Source organism: Martes martes (assembly GCF_963455335.1).
Source record: "Martes martes genome assembly, chromosome: X".
Classification (NCBI taxonomy): Eukaryota; Metazoa; Chordata; class Mammalia; order Carnivora; family Mustelidae; genus Martes; species Martes martes.
This window is the reverse complement of record NC_137897.1, coordinates 13,445,925-13,469,224: the sequence shown is the minus strand read 5'-3', so window position 1 is coordinate 13,469,224 and position 23,300 is coordinate 13,445,925. Positions and strand designations below refer to the sequence as shown.

The 23,300-nt window shown below is 42.6% G+C and overlaps 1 protein-coding gene and 1 pseudogene across 2 annotated transcripts in view; one reads left to right on the top strand and one right to left on the bottom strand.

The window, feature by feature from the left end:
• The window catches only part of CDKL5 (cyclin dependent kinase like 5), a 211,153-nt gene extending 191,781 nt beyond the window's left edge, over positions 1-19,372 (bottom strand). Inside the window, exon 1 of the mRNA XM_080794722.1 lies at positions 19,260-19,372. The gene's annotated coding sequence lies outside the window, so the exon portion shown is untranslated. The remainder of the gene's footprint in view (positions 1-19,259) is intronic.
• Positions 19,373-19,500: 128 nt separating this feature from the next.
• The window catches only part of LOC308336999 (elongation factor 1-alpha 1-like), a 73,623-nt pseudogene continuing 69,823 nt past the window's right edge, over positions 19,501-23,300 (top strand). The window contains exon 1 of the transcript in view: positions 19,501-19,648. The product of the transcript in view is annotated as an elongation factor 1-alpha 1-like (transcript). The remainder of the gene's footprint in view (positions 19,649-23,300) is intronic.

Here is a 23,300-nt window from a genome sequence, read left to right as displayed (position 1 = left end):
AGGAGCACACATAAGGCCACCCCACGCTGTGACCTTCAAACATGTCTTCAGAGACTGCACAATGTCCCCCGGGGGCAGAAGGGACACCGGGATACAAGATGAGGAGGAAGAAGGAATAATGGAGGGAAAAACACAGCTAAAGAAGCGTCACTGAAGCTGAGGGCATCAGGCAAGGGACTGGCCTGGAACAGCAGAAGCACCTCAGCTTCTGAGACAGGAGAGAAACAACAGCTCTGGAGAGAGAGGGACTGATAAATTTACAGATGGAGCCAGAAGCTGCAGAAAATCCACCAGGAGGCCCTCAATATTCTCAGAGGGATGAAGGCAAGGTTGTGTGCTGAATATGAGAGCAGATGATCTGGCGGTCTGAGAAGTCTGAGAAGAGTGACCTGACTTTCTAACAATTAATAGGGCCCGGTAGCTGGCAGGTCACAACCCGAAAAGTCCAAATGAGGCTGGAAACCGCCAGACTCCCTTCTTTCACTGAGAATGTTAAAATGCACCTCCCCGTATGTGGAAGTCACCTTCTACATACCGATTACAAGCCCAAAGAGCTCACAAGTCTATTCAAATTTCAACTGCATCATGGAAAGAACAGAATCCTAAGGATTACCTGGGAAACTAACCCATTTTTTAAAATAACATACATAGTTCCTATCACATAATATGAACTGTGTGTTCTACACAACCCATGTCTAAATGAACTTTTGGTGAATAATCTATTCAAATTAAAGAATGCCTGTGGTTGCAACTACTTCCTAGTTCTTAACTGGATGAAATACTTCCTGACCAACAGTCAGGAAGAACAGAATAGAAAAGAGTGGCTGCAAAGACAAGGGCTTATTAAATGAGATACTTCCTTGTCACAAAACAAAGACCTTCCTCTTCCTTGTCACAAGACAAAGACCTGCTCACTCCTGCTGTCTAAACCAACAGCTGCAAACTCAAATGATTATTCGAACAGGAAAGCAGAGATGTTGCCTCAAGTCTCTGCATGGGAAAGAAGCTGGAAGTGAACCACCAGCATAAAGCCAAGAGATACAAAGGGCTGTCCTTGGATGAATAAGAAAAAAGAAAACTCACACACAGAAGCCCAGGTCTGTGTGTTGAAGGAATGACCAAAACAAAAGGGAAAACCCGTCTTTCCTCTACCATAGATAAGGAGTCAAATTCACACTACTCTCCAGTTATCAGAAATCCATCTAAAAATAGATTGAAAACTGCCAGGAACAGTGAATCCAGAGTCCCATTAGAGGAAAATGCAAAACCATTCAAAGAAGCATCCCACAAGCCAGGCACAAGCAAACAATTCCCAAACTGTTACATGTTACAAACCCTGACAAGCAAAACTTGGAGCAAGGAAGGAGGGGCACACAAATCAGAGATTTCCCTCCTCAAGAACTACAACTAATAACCCAAAGGAAACAAATATAATTATATTTTTAAATGTTCAATAAATGAGAAGAAAATGCCCTTATGAAAATCTAAAAGTAGATCTGTACACATCAAGTTTTACACTGGGCACCTGGGTGGCTCAGTCTGTTAAGCTTCTGCCTTCGGCTCAGGTCATAATACCAGGACCTGGGGATCAAGTCCCACATCAGGCTCCCTGCTCACTGGGGAGTCTGTTTCTCCCTCTACCCTCATCCCCTGTTCATGATATCTATCTATCTATTTCTCTCTCTCTCTCTCTCAAATAAATAAATAAAATCTAAAAAAAATTTTTTTTTACATGTAGGGGCAACCTGGGTGGCTCAGTTGGTTAAGAGTCTGCCTTTGGCTCAGGTCATGATCCCAGGATCCTGGCACTAGCTCCCTGCTCAGCGGGGAGCCTGCTTCTCTCTCTCCCTCTGCCTGTCCCCCAGCTTGTGCTCTCTCTCTTTCTTAAATAAAATCTTAAAAAAAAATTAGGGGTGCCTGGATGGCTCAGTCCGTTAAGTCATGATCCCAGGGTCCTGGGATCAAGCCCCACATCTCCACATTGGGCTCCCTGCTCAGCAAGGAGCCTGCTTCTCCCTCTCCCTCTGCCTGCCGCTCCCCCTGCTGTGCTCTCTCTGTCAAATAAAAAATACATATATTTTTTAAAAAGTAAAATAAATTAAAAAATAAATCTTAAATTTTAAAAGAATTTACATTTAAAAAAATAGCCAAGTGTTTTTAGTGAAAATTCTCAATGAATGGTTTAACCAAATGACTAGACACTGCTAAAGAGAAATTAGTCAACTGTAAGATGAGTGTCAGAAAATTACCCAGAAATAAAATTGGAAAATATTAAGCAACAGGGAGGACACAATGAAAAGATAAAATACATATCTAAATAGTTCCAGAAATGGAAAATGAAGAAGCAATATTTCAAAAGATAATGGCTAAGATTTTTTTTAACAACTATAGGCATCATGAGTCTTCAGACTGATAAAGTATACCAAATAAAAGCAAAATAAAAACAAATCTAGAGATATCACAAACTGCAGATCAAAAACAACGAGAAAGACCTTAAAGGTAGCCCAAGGGAAAAAATAATTACCTACATATAAAGAAATAACGCCTGAACTGGCGAAAGACTTCTCATTAACAAGACTTTTTTTTTTTTTTTTTCATTAACCAGGCTTGTCAAAATACAAGGGAATAGTATTATGAAACTGCTGAGGGAAAATAATTGTCAACATAAATTCTGCAGCCAGGTGAAAAATGATTCAAGAGAAAACATGAAGTAAAGACATTCAGAAATACCAAGATCAAGTTTATTACTAAAATGCCTTTAGTGAAAGAACTACTTAAGAACAATCTTTATAAAAATGGAAACTGAACCCAAAATGGAGAAATGGGTGAATGAAGAAGGTGAGCTAAAAAATTTGGAAAACATGTTGATGAGTAAACATGTACTATTTTTAATAGGCTTAAGGTGCCTTAGATAAGACAAAACTAAAGCATAAATAACTAACATGGAAAAGGGGATGAGGGTTAAAAGGTAAACCACTCTAAAATTTTTGCCTTATTCAGAAGGTTAGAGATATTAAGTTGAGACTTCATCAAATGTGTGTGTTAAAATTTTAAGGGTAACCAAACTTCTGTCTTCCACCCTGGAATAAGAAAGCTGAAAGGAACATAGCTGCCCACACTTACAATGAAAAAGAGCTGGACTGATTTCAAATTCATGACTTTCTTTAAACCCATCACAGAACAACCAATTGGCTCAAAATCTTAGGAGAGGAGGCCTGCAAGGAGACAGGAGACAGCCTTGCGCTCACCTGGGGCAGACTGCAGCTGGACACTGAAAAGAAGAATGCAGCTACAATAATTGGCAAGTTGATAAAAACCCAACGTGGCTTTGCTGAAGGGGCAGTGTGAAACCACTGGGGAGGTCAGAGAAATTGGGGAGACCCCAACCTTCTGCAGGATCTTCCTCCACCAACCCCACCAGACACTCAGAGAGGAAAGAGCTCTGAGGATGCCCATTGTGATGCAAACCTGGTGGCGGGGCGGGGGAAGGGAACTGCAACTATGCCTCAGAAGGGAGAGAAGTCAGATCCTTCTCTCCGCATCTCAGCTAAAAAAGAAAAGTCTCATGAAGGCCAGTAAGTGCTTCTACCCTCAAAGCGCCGGTAAAAACTCATTGCAGCTGGGGGAAGGAAGGGCACCCTACTCCTAGGAGAAGGGCAGATTACACATTGAGCCCACCACAAAAGCCAGGGTTGGGGCAAGGCTTTGGGACACTGAAGAGGCCTGAACCCGAGGAGAGGTTTAACCAGAACAACACTCCCCCTTGGGACGCCTGGGTGGATCAGTTGGTTAAGCGGCTGCCTTCGGCTCAGGTCATGATCCCAGCGTCCTGGATCGAGTCCCACATCGGGCTCCTTGCTCAGCGGGGAGCCTGCTTCTCCCTCCGCCACTCTGTCTGCCTGTGCTCGCTCTCTCGCGCGCTCTCTCTCTCTCTGAGACAAATAAATAAATAAAATCTTTTAAAAAAAAAAAAAAAAACACTCCCATCAATCCCCACCTCCAAGCTAACTAGCTTCCAGTAACCAACTTCAGGTAAACAGCAGAATACTACCGGCAGAGGAACAGGAGAAAACAATATCACATAAGGAGACCTTCTCTGTGCCACAGTTCAAAAGAAACACCTGAAACTTAAAATAAACCAAACCCCGGGGTGCATATGTGACTCAGTACGTCAGGCATCCAACTCTTGGTTTCAGCTCAGGTCATGATCTTGGGGTCATGGGATCAAGCCTTACATCAGGCTCTGCACTCAGCTGGAAGTCTGCTTCCCTCCCTCTGCCTCCCCGCTCACACAAGCGCACATGCACACACTTTCTCTCTCTCAAATAAATCTTTTTAAAAAATAAATTAAATAAACCGATTCCCACCCCAATCACAAACTATCTCTACGTAAAATTTGAAGCCTGAGGTACACTAAGGGTAACCACAGCAACAATCAAACTCAAACCCAGCCCAACCCCTGACTAATTCAAAGCCTTGCCCAGAGGCATAGCACAAGGAAAAATGTGCCCATTTACAGACATAAAAATTATGTACCTCAGTCTCTACTATTCTACAAAATAAGTCAGCCTTGCAACAAGGAAAAAATCACAAGACATAAGAAAAGGCAAAGAAAAAACAACAGTCAGAAAAGACAAAGAACAGGGGCGCCTGGGTGGCTCAGTGGGTTAAAGCCTTTGCCTTCGGCTCAGGTCATGATCCCAGAGTCCTGGGATCTAGCCCCACATTGGGCTCTCTGCTCAGCGGGGAGCCTGCTTCCTCCTCTCTCTCTCTGCCTGCTTCTCTGTGATCTCCGTCTGTCAAATAAATAAATAAAATCTTAAAAAAAAAAGAAAAAGACAAAGAACGTATCAAAACTGTACACAGACTCAGATTTTGGAAATATCTACAACGAAATTTAAAATATTATGAGTAACATATTTAGAGCTCTAAACTAAAAGAAGAACAACATGCAAAATCGGGGATAATTCAGCAGAGAGATGCCAACTCTAAGAATAAAATGAGGGGTGTTTGGCTGGCTCAGTTAGTAGCGCATGTAACTCTCAATCTCGAGGTCCCAAGTTCAAGTCCCATGTTGGGCTACTTAAATAAACAAACATACATACATACATACATACATAAAAGTGCTAAAAATGAAAAACACAATTAAGAGAAATGAAGAGTTCCTTCAACAGGCTCTTCACTAGACTCAACTCAACCAAGCAAAAAATCCATGAACTTGAAAATTAGTCAATAGGTATGACCCCAACCAAAGCACTGCAAGAAAACATAGTGAAAAACAAAACAAAAACATTCAAGAGCTATGGGAAAACATCAAAGGTTCTAACATACTGATAAATGGAATCACAGAAATAGAAGAATGGGACAAAAGAAATATTTGAAGAGATAATACCTGGAAATATTCCAAAATTAATAAGATATCTAACCACAAATCCCAAATGATCAGAAAATAGGAAGACAAACACCCTTCACCCCATAAAATTTATTGCCACTACTCAGCACCAACATCACTTGAGGCTGAATTCCACAAGCTCTGCCATTGCCACGCATTAAAAAAAAAAGTCAAGTGGGGGCCTGGTAGTTGAGTTGCAAGAGTATGTGACTCTTTTTTTTTTTTTAAAGATTTCATTTATTTATTTGACAGAGATCACAAGTAGACAGAGAGGCAGGCAGTGGGGGGGCGGGGGGCGGTAGGGGAAGCAGGCTCCCCGCTGAGCAGAGAGCCCAATGCGGGACTCCATCCCAGGACCCTGAGATCATGACCTGAGCCAAAGGCAGAGGCTTTAACCCACTGAGCCACCCAGGCATGTGACTCTTGATTTCAGGGTTGTGAGTTTGAGCCCCATGTTCGGTGTAGAGATTACTCAAATAAATAAAAGTTAAAAAAAAAACAACAACACAAAATCAAAACACCTCTGTTAATATGACCACCAGGTCATCAATTCAGCTACACATGATGGCCACCTCACAATGCTCTCCTCTATATATAAGTCTCACTCTGTGTAAATGACTGTTGAAACCGAGATCACAAACCTACATCCTAGCTGTAAAAGAGATTGAGGATGTGAGTTTTCTGGGCAAGTGGGACCCATAATATGAGAAATTACCAAAATGTAGAGAAGATATTTAAAAGTCTAAGACAGCATGCTTAAAAACAGGGGCACCTGGGGCACCTGGGTGGCTCAGTGGGTTGGGCCTCTGCCTTCGGCTCAGGTCATGATCCCGGAGTCCTGGGATCGGGTCCCGCATTGGGCTCTCTGCTCAGCGGGGAGCCTGCTTCCTCCTCTTTCTCTGCCTGCCTCTCTGCCTACTTGTGATCTCTGTCTGTCAGATAAATAAATTAAAAAAATCTTTAAAAAAAATAATAAAATTAAAAATTAAAAATAAAAAAATAAAAAAAAAAGGGGGGCACCTAGGTGGCTCAGTCAGTTAATCATCAGAGTCAATTTTGACTCAGGTCCTGAGCTCAGGGCTGTGAGACTGAGCCCCACGTTGCGCTCCACGCTCAGTGTAGAGTCTGCTTGAGATTCTCTCTCCCTCTCTCTCTGCCCCTCCCTCAAATGCACACACATGCACTCTCTCTAAATAAAGAAAAATCTTTAATAAATAAATAAAAACAAAAACAGGGGCGCATGGCAAGCTCAGTTGGAAGAGCATGTGAGTTGATCTCAGGGTTTTGAGTGCGAGCCCCACCTGAGTGTACAAATTACTTAAAAATAAGTGAACTTTTTTTAAAAAGCTATGTTTAGGGGCACCTGGGTGGCTCAGTCAGTTAAGCATCCAACACTTCATTTCAGCTCAGGTTGTAATCTCAGGGTTGTGAGATCAAGCCCTGCCTGAGCCTTGGTGCTCAGCACAGAGTCTGCTCAAGATTCTCTCCTTCTCATTTTCCCCTCACTCCCCTCCACCGCATGTGTGAGCACATTCTCTCTCTCTCTCTCTCTAATAAATAAGTAAATAAAATATTTTTTTTAAAAAGATCATGTTCAAAAAAAAGATTAAATAAAAACAAGGGGCACCTAGGTGGTATAGTCAGTTGGGTGTTTAACTCTTGTTTTTGGCTCAGGTTGTGATCTTGAGGTCATGAGACTGAGTCCCAGATCAGGTTCCGCACTCAGATTTGGGTTTCTCTTTCCCTCTCCCTCTGCCCCTCCCCTACTCCCACACACTCTCACTCTCTCAAATATTTTTTGTTTTGTTTTGTTTTTGAAGATTTTATTTATTTATTTGAGAGAGAGAGAGAGAGAGAGCACAAGCAAGGGAGAAGGGCAGACAGAGAGGGAGAAGCAAGCAGCTGAGCAGGGAGCCCAAGAGGGGCTAGATCCCAGGATCTGGGATCATGACCTGAGCCAAAGGCAGACACAAACAACTGAGCCACCTAGGCACCCAGTAAATAAATCTTTTAAAAATTTTTAAAGAGGCGGAGGGGGGGGGCGGGGGAGGCCAGGTGGCTCAGTTGGTTAAGCGACTGCCTTCAGCTCAGGTCATGACCCCAGAATCCTGGGATCAAGTCCCGTATCAGGCTCCCAGCTCCATGGGGAGTCTGCTTCTCCCTCTGACCTCCTCCCCTCTCACGCTCTCTCACTCTCTCACTCAAATAAGTAAATAAAATATTTTTTAAAAATAAAATAAAAATGGGGGCACCTGTGTGGCCCAGTTGGTTAAGGAGCTGAGTCTTGATCTCCACTCAGGTTGAAATTGGGTTCCATGCTCAATGGAGAGTCTACTGGAGATTTTTCTCCCTCTCTCTTCCTCCTCTGGCTATCCTCCACTCTCTCCTCTAAAATAAATAAATAAACCTTTAAAAAAAACCAAAAATAAAAAACCTTTCATCTAACCAGCTAATGTTGTAGAGTGGATTCTTTAGTGAAGTCACAGCAGAGGCCATTTTACAAGGCACATATTTTATCTCACTATGGGAACACATTTAAAACCAGCCTCCCAAATAAAATCTTTTTTAAAAAAATGTAGGGGGGGAGGGTGGCGCACGTGCCTGGGTGTTAAGTTGTTAAGCATCTGCCTTTGGCTCAGATCAGGATCCCAGTGTCCTGGGATGGACCCCCACATTGGGCTCCCTGCTTGGTGGGAAGCCTGCTTCTCCCCTTCCCACTCCCTCTGCTTGTGTTCCCTCTCTCACTGTCTCTCTCTGCGCCAAATAAATAAAATTTTAAAAACCTAAAAATTTTTTAAAAATAAAATAAAACCAGCCTCCAAGGGTGCATGGCTGGCTCAGTCAGCAGAGCTGCAACTCTTGATCTTGGGGTCTTCAGGTCATGAATTTAAACCCCATGTTGGACCTAGAGATTACTTTAAAAAAAAATCAATAAAACCAGCCTCCCAATCTGAGGGACATGGAACAGTAATCTGGAGGTGTGTGAAGTCTTATGGTAAACAAGCAAACACCTTCACAGAATGTCAGTTTTTGCTTAATGTACAATGCAGATATATTGAAGCACACCTATGCGTGCATACAGGAGTTTGTTATGGAGCAGAACATAGCATTTCAATGAATTCATGCAATAAATCATGAAAATACTTAAAAGAAATGTCACTCTTCTAGTTGCAAATTTTGGCCTCCCCCTCATCTGTCATACTGCAAATGGTGGTAGAAAAGTTTCGGGGGGGCGCCTGGGTGGCTCAGTGGGTTAAAGCCGCTGCCTTCGGCTCAGGTCATGATCCCAGCATCCTGGGATCGAGCCCCGCATCGGACTCTCCGCTCAGCAGGGAGCCTGCTTCCTCCCTTCTCTCTCTGCCTGCCTCTCTGCCTACTTGTGATCTGTCAAATAAATAAATAAAATCTTTAAAAAAAAAAAAGAAAGAAAAGAAAAGTTTCAGGGGTGCTACAGGGAGCCATTAGCACCTAGTTACACACCAGTGTGGATCCAACACACAGTTATGTCCAAGAGCACTGACTAGATACAGGACAGGCATGTCTTTTGGGCTAGCAGAGAGGAAGATCCACTAGATAGGTACCTGACAGAAAGGAGAAGCCACAAGACAAGGAAGAAGGCACTGACATGAGGAGATGGGGAAGGAGGTCAGAAAAGATGTACCTTTCATAAGAGAAAGTATTTGTTGAGCATTTCCTATGTGCCAGGCAATGCCCTAGATGCTGAGGCTACAGCAGTCAACACGATGCCTCCAGGAGCTTACAGCAGAAAACTGATACTAGCCATTTATCCATTTTACCAAAGGCCCACCCCTATTTAAATTCCTAGTTTCAGTATTTCCTATGTATACATCTATGTATAACATAGGAATTCAGGAAAATTCAGATACTGAATTTCACTGAAAGTGAAAATGGACAGAAAAAAAGCCAAAAGATGGCCATAAAGAAAGAAAAGATAAAAACATCAAAACAAAGCATGGGTGGCTCGTTTGGTCAAGAATCTGCCTTCAGTTCAGGTCATGATCCAGGAGTACCAGAAGTGCCAGGATTGAGCTCCCTCTCCCTCTGCTCCTCCCCCTGCTTGTGCCCTCTCTCTCTCAAATGAATAAATAAAATCTTCATTTAAAAAAAAAAAAAGGCATGCAATACATAAACCCATGTTACTTCTTGCTATTTTCCCAATTTTATATGCTCATTCTTCGACCCATGCCTTTGAATACACTATCTGCTGGAAAACCCCTTCCCTTCACTTGACATTCTGGGCCTCCTTTAAGACTCTTCACCGATACTCAAGAATCACACTGCCTTTCCCAGTCCCCTTAAGTCTGCATTAAGTGAACCACTTCTGGTCTAGAGTACCAGCACCCAGTATTCCCGTCTGAATATGCATATCACCCTGCACTTTAGTCATGGCTCTTTGCCTCTTCTGCAGGATTACAAACTCCATGAGGGCACAACACTACAGCTTGGCTTTGTATCTCGATCACCTACCATGAAGCTGACACCGAGATTTTCAAATCATCACCCTTTCATTAAGTCAGAGAAAGACAAATGAGGCCTTCCTTTCCCAACCCTGGGCAGAAGGACAGACTCAAGAGCACAACTCCAAATCAAGGACAATCACTGAATGCTAGAGAAACAACTAGCACAAAAATGTCACTGTCAAACTCAAAGAGCTAAAATGAGGCAACTCTTCTAAAATAAATGTTCTGGGGGCACCTGGGTGGCTCAGTCGTTAGGCGTCTGTCTTCGGCATCTGTCTTCGGTTCGGGTCATGTTCCCAGCGCCCTGGGATCAAGCCCCACATCTGGGCTCCCTGCTCAGCAGGAAGCCTGCTTCTAACCTCTCCATTTCCCACACCCCCTGCTTGTGTTCCCTCTCTCACTGTCTGTCAAATAAATAAATAATCTTTAAAAAAATAAAATAAAATAAAAGTCCTGGGCTGAATAGGAAACAAAAAAGTAATGTCGAAAACCATTGGGGCGCCTGGGTGGCTCAGTGGGTTAAAGCCTCTGCCTTCGGCTCAGGTCATGATCTCAGGGTCCTGGGATCGAGCCCCGCATCAGGCTCTCTGCTCAGCGGGGAGTCTGCTTCCCCCTCTCTCTCTGCCTGCCTCTCTGCCTACTTGTGATCTGTCAAATAAATAAATAAAATCTTAAAAAAAAAAGCCATTAAAAAAAAAAAAGAAAAAAGAAAACCGTTGCAAACTTCAAGTTACCAGAACAGGGGCGGGGTGGGGGTGGGGGGAGCGTTGATTAAGGCAACACAGAGAGAATACAGAGCAGGTATAGAATGGTTCAGAAAAAGCCTAAGAACACAAGGCCAAAGTAAGCTAAGTTAGAGGCTGCATCAAAATAGATTTCAAAAGAAATACTTGAAGAAGGAAGTGATGCTGTAGTTATTCTTTGTATATGTGTGGAGGACAAAACCGTCCAACAGCATTCTCTACAGGCACAAACAGCTTTACACCAAAGACGACTTCATTACTCGATCATAAAAGCAAGCAAAAATTTAGCATGGCTGATGAATTCCAAAAAGAAGTGAGCATGTAGGAACACATACTGTAGAATGAGAAAGAAACAAATCAGCATATGTAAAATAAAACCTTTGTAGCACTTTTATACACATAAGCTCACTTGAACATAAAAAGCTCAACGGAGACCAGTTTAATATAGAAGATAAGGTCACAGAATGTGAATCAGATTTGGAAATGGCACTTAATGGCCAAGGATCCATATTCCTACACAGTATTAACAAAATTCTCTAAAAACATTATAGGTGCCCAAATGAGATTTCATAACATATGAAATAGCATAAATGCTGAAAATATTAAACTAGACCTAAGACATTATATTTGAGGGGAAAAAAGAATAAAGCAAATTTAATGCTGATATTTAATGAAACATTTCATTAAAACATTAAATACCTTGAGCAGATTAAAAGTGTGGGGGGGTGGCAGTGAGGAATTTTAAGTTTAAATATGGAAGAGAGCTGACACTATTAGGAAAAAAATTAACTCGGTTATAAATAGAAATGACATTCCTATATAAGGTTAACAGAATGGTGAAGGATAAAAGGAGCCTTTAGAAAATCAAAGGTAATTTCTACAAAAACAATGAAAAGACTATCACAGATGACAATCAATCAAAGAAGCAGTTGCAAAAATTTTAGCGAGATGAGGGAAGAATATTTTACCTCGCACAGATTATGACCTTTCTGGTAAATTATCAAGGTTCCATTGAGCTAAAACTCTGGGGTTTTGTTTTGTTTTGTTTTGGGGAGGAGGAGGGAGAATTTCATTTCCTGTCACACCCCTGCTTAAAACCTTCAATAGTTTGCCAGAGGACTTTGGACAAGCTCAAAAACCGAGGAGATGGCCTACCAAGCCTTTTTAGGACTTGGCCCTTGACTAACTCTGCTTCACCACTTGCTTCTCTACTTTCCAGTCATTTTGGATTTATTTTCAGTTCTTTAAAAGGTTGTTTTTCAAAAGCCTCTATCTCTCTCACCCTGCCTGAGGGCATTTGTACCTGACGGCCAGGAAAACTTATTTCCCCAACTAGACATGCCCTTCTCATCCTTCCGGTCTCACTTAAATGTTAACTCCTCAGTGTAGCCTTCCTACCTGCTCCCCCCAAGGACAGATTCCAATCCCTACCCTGTTACATAATCCCATAGCGCCTTGTATTTTGCTTCTGACTCAACTTGAAACTATAAATTCTTTAAGGGCAAGACCTCCTTAAAAAATGCGTTGGGGGGGGGGGGGACTGGTGGCTCAGTCAGTTGAGCATCCCACTCTCGGTTTTGACTCAGGTTATGATCTCACAATCTCAGGGTCATGGAATAGAGGCCCAAGTAGGGCTCCAAGTTCAGCATGGAGTCTGCTTGGATTCATTCTCTCTCTCTCTCTCTCTATCTATCTCTCTCTCTCTTCCTCCCTCCCCCCCGACCCCTCCCCCAGCATGCACATGGCTCTAATAAATAAATCTTATAAAAAAATAAATAAATAAAAAGAGGGCACCTGGGAGGCTCAGTGGGTTAAGCCTCTGCCTTCGGCTCAGGTCATGATCTCAGGGTCCTGGAATCGAGTCCCGCATCAGGCTCTCCCTCAGCAAGGAGCCTGCTTCCTTCTCTCTCTCTGCCTGCCTCTCTGCCTACTTGTGATCTCTCTCTCTGTCAAATAAATAAATAAAATCTTAAAAAAAATTTTTTTTAATTAAAAAAGAAAGAAAGAAAGGGCAAGCCTTCATCTTTTACCTATCACTCTATCCATCTTCCACCACAGTTTGGTACACAGAAGATAGTATTGGTTAAATGAAGGATAGATCCACAGGATGTAGGGCAGGTTATTTTAGAAAGAAATAATTGAAAAAATATGAAATACCAATTTGCACAAAATTAGATTTTGTCTACCTCAACTGTTTTCCATTATTAACAATTAAAATAAAACCTTCTTTTGGGGGAAAGAAAAAACCTTTTCATTTGCAATACTAATCTTAAAATTTTAGTGGTAATATTACTAATAACAATTACAGTACTAGCAAGGCGCCTGGCTGACTCAGTCGGTACAGCATGCAACTCTTGATCTCAGGGTCACGAGTTCAAGGCCCACACTGGACACAGAACCTACTTAAAAAAAAAAAAATTACAGTACTAGTAATTAAAGTTAATACATTCTGTGACAGACTAACAAACCAGATGGGGTGTGTGGATAAATTCTAGGATATGAACCAACTTTTGTAATCTCTGAAAAATTCTATCTATCAGGAAACTAGTTTCCACCCAGCCAGCATTAGAGTGATTGGGCAAACCCAAGTCAGTAAGCTGTGCTTCAACTATTATTTATCACCTTTTTTTATCTGCCATATCTTCCTTAAGTGAATGTATGTGTGCTTAATCTGATTATTACGATAGGATCTTACACTGCCAAGAACCTAACTTCAGGCATAATACAAAAGACAAATACAAAACTGAGACCTAAAATTGCAACTTATCTAGGGCCTGTGGCTGGCTCAGCTGGAAGAACATGCAATTCTTGATCTCAGGGATGGTGAGTTTGAGCCCCACACTGGATGTAGAGATTACATTAATAAATAAACTTTAAAAAATAATAAAGTTGCAACTTGCAAAAAAGGGGGGCAGTCTTTAAAAATAAATAAATAGATAACATATTCATCTATGTTTTGTTAACTTCCAGAAATTAAAGTTGGCACATTCAAAATGCCTATTTCCCTCTAATCAAAAAGGTTACACTGTCAGAAAGCACTTCATTATGTAACTATTTGACATTAGACCTTTCTCTTACAAAGAATACAAAGTAACAACAGAATCATACAGCCATAGCTGTTAAACAGTTAAAAAAAAAAAAAAGTAAACCTACTTCAAACCAGTTATAACTGAATTTACAGTAAACCATTATTATCAGAGCAGTGCTGTGTCCAATCTGTTTGTTATTAAAAATCCAGACATAATCTACCACACAAGGAGTTATTGATTTACCTTGACTGGCACTTGTAAGGGTCACTTTCTATAGAGAAACATTCAACTAAAAGCAATGAAAGTTTGTTTCCAAAACACTTTATACTTCCAACCAAAGAATTGCCTTCTTCTATTCTATTATGTGTACCCAAAAAACAACATCCCTAAACTATCCTATCAACAATGTCCATCTAGGGGCGCCTGGGTGGCTCAGTGGGTAAGCCGCTGCCTTCGGCTCAGGTCATGGTCTCAGGGTCCTGGGATCGAGTCCCGCGTCGGGCTCTCTGCTCAGAAGGGAGCCTGCTTCCCTCTCTCTCTCTCTGCCTGCCTCTCTGCCTACTTGTGATCTCTCTCTGTCAAATAAATAAATAAAATCTTTAAAAAAAAAAAAAAAAAAAACAATGTCCATCTACACATGCAGTACATTGAGCAAAGGTGAGCAACTGGGAGCGTGGAGATCAGCCAATGCTGTACAAGTCGTTCCCAAGGTAGCTTTACTCCCACACCTATTCTTTCAGGGTAACTAAAAAGAAAATGATGCAGGCAGGAAAACAGCTGTAGCTATGGTACCTTGCAGGTTAAGTTTCTAAATCCCACAAGCAACTGTTTAGCTCTCTCAATGACGGGTCTTGTAACATACACACATAATCACAAGAGGCTTCAAGTAGCAGAAAATTCTACTTTCAAGCAGAAACATTTTTGTCAGAGTCCAACCTCTATGTATTAATGAAGCAACGATGACGCATCTCTGTAAACTTCATTTACCTCCAGGATTTATGTCACTTAAGTCATAACAATTACAGAAGAGATACCCATCTGCAAATTGTAATGGCTGCCATTTAGAGTGCACCTAAACCACAAAACTGAATTCAAGGAATATCTTCACCACCTTTATTAGTGTAGCAAATTTAATCAAAGTCAGTCAAAAGTTACAGTGGACCATGCAGAAACATGAAATACCAAGTAGTTAATTAGAAACAGCTATATCATTTTGGGTGTAAATAATTATGTATAACCTTCATTTATTAAGAAACAGAATTAATGACCCTCCATTATAAAAGTCTACACTTCCAGGGGCGCCTGGGTGGCTCAGTGGGTTAAGCCTCTGCCTTTGGCTCAGGTCATGGTCTCAGGGTCCTGGGATCAAGACCTGCATCGGGCTCTCTGCTCAGTGGGGAGCCTGCCTCCCCCTCTCTCTCTGCCTGCCTCTCTGACCACTTGTGATCTCTCTCTGTCAAATAAATAAACAAAATCTTTAAAAAAAAAAAAAAAAAGTCTACACTTCCAGTTTTGTCCCATCCATAAGTGCTGATGGATCTGAGTCCAGCCTCCTCCCACGACTAAAGGTCAGGCGGCCTTACAGATGTAGTTAACTCCAGGAGGCATATTTAGACCTCTAGTACCACCCCAGAAGTGACTTTTCAGTAGGACCTCAAAATATGTTTGCACAATCAGATTCCTAAAGAGAAGCAGAAAGCATGGTTTTGAAGAACACAGGTTCAAGTCAGACGGATTTAGATGAAATTGCCTCTGCTACAGCCTAGCTGGGTAATCTGAGCAAATTATTTTCTCTCTGAGCCCATCTGATCAAGTGTTTAGGAAAATAAGGAAAACATCTACCTCACACAGGTATTGTTAGAACACACATACACACATCTACCCATGCAAATGAATTATTTACTGCAGTATCTGGTCTTCAGTAAGGCTCAATAAATACTACGTTATAATTTAATTATTATAAAGACTACCCAAAAGAGAGATCACTCCCAAAACATGACCTTAATTAGAACTGTTTCCAACACAAATGTTTCTGAGAGCTTAATTCAAAATGTTGACAATCAATTTCAAAGATGTGAATGGGCTAGGTCCTTTATTTTAACCTTGTAAGTAATTTTCTGTTAATTCCGAAATCTTAATTGTCTAAATGTTATCAGGTTCTTTAGGTAGAAACTCCTCACTCAGCTTTCATACCCACTAAAAGAACTGCACCCAACTTCATATCTCAGTATTATGAAGTAAATGTACAAACTTGAATGAGAAATGAGGCCAAACCTTTGAGTAATCTAGCCATCATGCGCTGCTGTATATGAAGGAAACATTCTAGAAATTATCAATAATTTAAATCCAAACAGAAAAGTGATGCATTGTCAATAAAACATTTCTAATGTTGAGTTTAAGACTGAATTGGAAAACCCTCCCAAACAGAAAGTTTAAATTTAGTCTTTTAATTGCAGTGTTTTCCTAAGTTGAAATATGTGACCCAATTGACAACATCAGATGATAAAGAAGCTTTGAGATTCTATCTCCTCCTCTACCAGGGAATTTGATGTTACAAACAAACAAAACAACCTCTGGAATCAAAAACAATCAAATTCTGAGTAAACAGCCTTTTACTATGTAGAAAGCAACTCCACACTTAAAATTTTGCTATTCTCATACCAAAGTTAAGGGTTATCTAAAAGATTTCCCTCACATTTTGGGTCTGTGTATGTGGGTGGTTTCTTCTAAATGCCTTATTATTTGGTATCAATTTATCACATGAAAAAGTCTTGTCCCCACATTTACTGCCAAAAATAAAGCACTAAGCTAACATACCTTCTCAAACCTAGAAGAAATAAAAGAGATAACTACCAAAGTTATCAAAATGGAAGGGAAAAAAAGGTGAACTTTAAACAGACACGCAGAGGTTTATTTTCTTGGTTCACTTCCTTACAAATTTCATACACCCATATTCTTAGATATAGCTGAATTTTCTATCACAAAGTAAACTGAAACACAAATCATAATGAAAGGTTAAATTTCTGCAACAGAAGCCACTGTCATTTCCAACAATGCAACTATTGTTGAGAGTCTCTCACAGATTCTTGGACACAGTGGTGAAGCAAGGCTGGGGGGGGAAAGGCATACTTGAAGGAATTTCTCCACTTCTGTATTTTAGTTTGTGATGGAACAATACTGCACCTTCAAAGTAGAAATACCATGTAAAATCTGGTTCTCATTAAATGACTTCCTTAACCCCATGCAGCATATCTGGAACAGAATACAACTGATTCACAATCAGTCAACCTTCTATTACTCATCTATGCGAGATGGCCCTGCAATTTCCCTCCATGGGAGCCTTTTCTTCTAAAACCCCAGGGAATACTGTAGATGCCACACTCTGATTTAAATGACTGCAAGAAAATTGCAGTGAAAATAATGGCAGATTTAGCCTGGGGAACTTGCATAAGTCTCAAAAACCTGAAATAAGGGGTAAAAAAAAAAAAAACCCTTCCACAAGCTCCTACATCATGACTAAATAATAAATCTGACCAGGAAAAAAGAAATTCTCTCTGGAGAAAAAATGTTTATTTCTAATGTTTTTTAACATATCAAGTTTTGTTTTAAAAAAAATTAATCTTAGGAAACATGCTACATCAGCAAACCTAGAATACAAGACGCACATATTTATACACACACACATGCATCAAATTAATCACTGCATTATGTTTAAAAGGCAAGACAATTCAACAAGATTTGACACTCCAGTTGAAGACCCTCCAAACTCTTCTGAAATGGTCGATTATTTAACACTCTCGGAATGATTAACTTTATTTAGCATGCCTCTTTTGGAATTTTATTATTTAATACAGCCAAACCGATTTTTTTTTTTTTTCATTTTAATTAGGTTTCCTTGTATTTGTGAAATGCTCAGCATACACTGTGCTGGCAGCTTTAGTTATGCAGCTTCTTTCTTCTGGCTCCTTCCCCCCTCACCCAACCCCCCTACCCCCAACCCTGAAAAAAAGATTTCCTTCCCAAATGTTCTCTTCTCTGCATTTGTCAACAGAAACACCCACTGGTGGTGTCAAACTGGTAATACTGCTGCAGGCTTCCTTACTCCTGTTCCAGCGTGAACGCCAAAAATGCTCAAACCTAAAATAGTACTTTTAATAAAGAAATTAGAAAAATTGCTAAGATACTCAAGTACCATGTTCTCAAAAAGAGGCACACCTTTTTAAAATATGTATTATTCATGAACCCTAACTGGGTTGCTAACTGTAAGATTATACTACCCCCCAACACTAAACACACAAGTAAACACAGGTTCTTCACATTTTACGAATAAAATGTTTTTAAACACTTAAGTTAAAAAAAATTTACATCTAAATGTCGTTCACACATATAATTCCGAATAGCTTCCGTAAAGATGCCTTTTTTGTAACCCAACAGCAAGAAAGGCGCAAGCTGGAAATGTTACCTAAAACGACAATCCTATTCTATACATATTTACGTCTCCCGTTTCAGCCAAAAGCTCTCAGACAAATTAATTTGTGTAATCTCTTACATTAACTACAACGATTACGTCCAAACAAACCTAGTTCAGATTCACAGACTGAAATTATTCTGTGTCTGCAATACTTTCTAAAATCAGCCTAAATTTCAGCCAATTAAAATAGATTGTGTTAACAGAACACTGATCTGCAACTACTTAAATATCACAGCATCCGCCTAATCTCGCTGTGGAGATACTAAGGTCAGGCATCAGTGCTTTAACGCTCAAGTGAAGCGAAGAAAGAAAAAGGGGAAGAAAAAAAAAAAAAAAAACCCTCAAGGAAGATCTGCCTTTACACAGAAATACGTTCGGGTTATTTTTCCCCCAACGTGAGCATAAAACGTGTCAATGCGAGAAGGACCTGTTCGTTTGGAAATGGTTCCAAACCCCAGGATTTCATTTCTATGAGGGTCCAAAGGCTACGAAGGTCTGGGAAGCGGCCAATTTCTGCTTCTCCCCACTATGCCAGTCGGGAACTTCACAGCAACGCCTGAAACTTATTGGGAGGAGGCTGGAAGAGATGCGGGGCAGGCGGTGGGTCGTTCGCCCACCCTCGCGGGCAGCCAAGGTCAGTCAGCAGAGCCCGGGCTCCGGCCCCGGCTCGCAGCCCCCGGCGGGTCCCGGACTCCCTCCGAACTCGGGCTGGGGGCTCCGCCGCACAGGCTCCTCCTCGGCGCCGGCGGGAAGGGGCTTCCCTCGCCGCAAGCCCGAGGGAGCTCTCGCCGCGGGGGCGGCGGGGCGGGGACGCCGCAGACCCGCTACTGAGGGGAGCCCCGCTTAGCTGCCGCGACCCGCCGCCCCTCCTCATATCCTCTCGTCTCCCCACGCCCCAAAATTCAGACCCAAACTCTCGCCGGGGAAGCCCTTCCACTGGCGCAATGGGGCGCTGAGGAGGGGCCACTCCAAGCTGGAGCACCCTCGCCGCGTCGCCCTATTCTGGGGGGACCTGCGCCGCCGCCCCTTCTCACGTCTGCCCGGGGCGACCGGGTGGGTCCCCTGTCTCAGAAGAAGATGGGTGGCGCGAAACCGACGTGGGGCACGAAGGCCTGATGGGCGGGTGGCGGCTCAACTACTCACCCAGCCGAGTCCCCCACCTGCAGCCGGGGACCCCACAGCTCCTGAAGCCGCCGTCGCCGATTTACCTTTCCCAGTGGCACGGACAACTAATGGAAACCTCCGGCCCCGCCCTCTCGCCGAGGCGAACGCGCAGCCTAATTTGCTAACTGGCCCGCCCTGGCCGTCCCGTTCGGGCCAATAAAGAAGCTTCGAACACCCCGCCAGGTCCCGCCCCTGCCCCGCCCACTTCTGATAGAAACCAATGCGGAAAGAGCGCTCGTCCTCGAGCTCGGGCCCGCGCGCCCCGCCCGCGCCGCTCGTGCTCGGCCCCAGAAGCCTACGAGGGCTGGCTTCTTGTATAAGCTCGCCCGCGCGCGCTCACGCGCGCGCCGCATCTCCTCGCGGGCCAGGTTTGGTTGTCCAGCCAGACCCCAGCAACCTGGGCTGGGAGGCTGGGAGGGGCGGGGCCCGAGCCTCGAGCGGTCGCGGGGAGGGGTTTGGGGGGTGGAGGAGGGGTGGGGGGAGGGGAGGGGGAGGGGTGGGTGAGGGGAGGAGTGGGTGAGGGGAGGGGTGGGGGGAGGGGCGGGGAAGATCTTGACTAAGAAAGGGGCGGCTGCGAGGGGTGGAGGGCCAAAGAGGCCCGGGAATCCGCCTCTCACTGCGGAAAAAAAAGGGGAATCCTGCCTGCGGCACAGCTATCCTGGCCTCCCTCCAGAGGGACACGTGCGGGGGGGCCGGGAGGGGTGGGTCGTGGAAGAGTGCAGAGAACACATTCGGGGTGGGATCCGAGGCACTACTTGGAAATAAAGGATGAGGGACGGTTTATCTCTGTCTTTGGTAAAAATGATATCGAAGTCCATTGCAGCTTCTGCCCAACTGTTGGCAGTTGTTCGTGCACACTCACACGCGCACATATACACACATTCACACATAAGCTCATCCATCAGCCTGCAGTCCCTTGGGTGAATTTGGAGCAAAGAACTAGTAGCCTGAGGATTCCTTACACAGCAGCTGGATGCATGCAAAAGGCTGTTGCAGCAGAGGCATCAACCCACAGTTCAGGTCCAGTGCTCCGCCACACAAGATTCCCCAGCTGGCAATGAAGTCATCCCCCCGACCAGCAGAAATGTAAAGATCTTAACACATACCAAGAATCAGGTTTCCAATGAGGATAAGGAGATGATGAAATGGAAAGAGATACATTTCCAATGCCACTTTTTGAAAATTAAGAAAAATAATCATCTTGTTTAAAGGCATTGTGGACAAATCTCTGTAAAGCTGCATAGTAATTTCCACTTGAAGCGAAGAGGGAAAATGGGGTTTTTTTCTGGTTTGGGAAAAGCACAGAAAAGCAGTCTATGAGGTCATAGCAGCCACCAAATGAGAAATAAGCAGTACTGTGCAGTAATGGGAAATAGATACCTTGGATTAAATCCACTTAATCTATTCCTGTCGTGAATCTGGTAACAATATAGAACAACATGCTGGGTTTGGACACTTGTGGTGCCAAGACAGTAGGGTTTTCTTTTTCATAGCATGGTGAATATTTGATGAGGAAATGAAGGTGCCTGTTTTCCCTTCAGCTTTTCAGGAAGCGTATTAGAAAAATTTTCAGGTAGGAACAGTGAATTAGCAGTGAGGGGAAAATGGAGTCAGAGCCAACGGCAGATCTCTGCAGAGTCTCCTGCCTCCTCCAGATGCAAAGTAACAGTGCCATGACCTAGAGCGTGGAGCCAGAATTCCTGGGCCAATCATGCCATTTTCATCCCTGTGTGCTAGCACCTTCGAGCATGACTTCTGAATCAAATGAAGAATGGTTTATCCGTATAGACTGAGAAAAACCAATAACTGAATATTCATTGATACAGGTCCAGTTTAGTTTTAAGTGGTAATATTAGATGTTTTATAATGTGCCCCCCCCCATATATGTAACCATGACCTTCCACTTAGGGACATTTACTTTGATCTGGTTTTGAGGACTTGGTGAAGGGTTTCTTGGAACCGCATCCAGTTCGGTTCATGGCAATATCGATCAAAAGTATATATTTTCTAGGCCGGTAAGAGTTAAAAAGTACCACGCCGCCATTTAACTGAGCTCTTTTCTTATGCAGAAAGAACACTAATACTTAACCACTGAATGAATGCCTGCTATGTGCCAAGAATTTTACATACATTTAGAGCTGCCAGATAAAATACAGGAGGCCTGTTAAATTTGAATTTCAGATAAGCAGCAAGTAACTTTTTAGTGTAAGTATGTATTTTTATCCTGGATACATGTGGAACAAGGGTAGAGGACTAAATAAGCTTTCTAATCATTGTCCAAAAAATCATTTTTGAAATTGCCCCTTTGGGCCCAGACCTCATAACAAAATCAGGATCTGGGAGAAAAGCTTAAGAACCAAATGAATGTGTCCCTGTGTAATGTTTGTAGAAAGAGGTGCCCATACTTATACTGAAAAATCTTTTGCTTTTTATCTGAAATTCAAATTTAACTGGGAATCCTGTATTTTTATTTGGTAAATCTGACAACCCTACATATATTATCTCCGAGGCTCATGATTCTCTGAAATATCTTCTGTTAGGTCACCTTTTTCTAGATGAAGCAATAGCTTCAGAGGTTCTCCAGCATCTATTTGTTTCATCCTCCTTCTAATAGAACCCCAACTGTGTTCAGGTATCCACACTGCCAGGGTGGAAAGTGTTTATCATTCAGTGACTAAGTCCCAATTAGACTAAAGGAAAGGACTTAACATCCTATGATTTGAGGGAAACATTTTCCCTTCTACCCTGCTGGATGAACAAGGAAGCAAGAACCTGAGGTGCCTCTGGCAGCCATTTTGTGATTGGAAAACCAAACTTTGGTCAAAGTCTGTACACTACATAAGGCAGAGTTGAAAAATAGAAAAAAGAAACAAACAAAAACCCTGGGTTCTTGATGACAACACCGAGTTGCTTAATTAAACAAATTCTGCCCTTGCCTTGCATTTAAGACCGTTTGAGTCAAAGTTTCTGTTAGATGCCTCAAGAGTATCCCACTACAGAGCCCATGTGTGCTACTCATTATTGGTCTCAGTAATAAATGAATAAGTGTCCATCAAGGTGTAAGACATTGTTATTCTGGATACACATTGGACAGGTCTGAAAGACTGAATAAACCTTCTAATCATTGTCAAAAAGCATTTATGTTGATACTTACCTGGCAGGGAAGATACCAAGATCACAAGGGTGGTTCTCTCGGGGAGAGTCTTGTCCATTACACTCAGGTCATTCTGACCCCAGCGATTTCCCCAAATGTAGGAAACTCAACCACAACTTCTGTTGGTGTGCTGGGGAGGTCGGGGGGGGGGGTGGGGTGGGGGCAGTGACAGGAAGCATATGTGAAATGCCTGTTGGGCTTAGACCTCATAATGCAATCAAGATCTAGGAGAAAAACTTAAAAATCAAATGAATGTGTAAATTTTTTAAAGATTTTATTTATTTATTTTGACACAGAGAGAGAGAGAAAGAGTGAGAGCACAAGCAGGGAGAGTGGGAGAGGGAGAAGCAGGCTCCCCACTGAGCAGGGAGCCAACAGGGGGGCTTGATCCCAGGACCCTGGGATCATGACCCAAGCTGAAGGCAGATGCTTAACCAACTGAGCCACCCAGGCCCCCCATTGTGTAAATTTGTAGGTTTTGTAGGAAGAGGTGAGCCTTAGTTATTCCTTGGCCCTGCTCAGAGCTTAAACCAGACTGTCACATCTTACATGTTTTCATTTAAAGTTCATGCCATTTGGGAAAATGTCATTTTAGAAACGCAAATCCAGTACCTTATTTTAAACTATTAAAACCTCTACCCTATCCTCCAGGCACTAAGTTTAACCACAAACAGTATGGAAAGAACAGAAATGTCAGCCTCAAAAGACCCAAGAGGGAAAACCACACCAGAATAGAATACCATACGAAAGTGGATGGTTGGCCAAGCAGTGTAGTTAAGTGGCTAAAACCATAGGCCTGGGAGCCAGATTGCCTGCATTTAAATGCCAGGTCTAGTTATGACCTTGGACAAATTGTTCAACTTCTC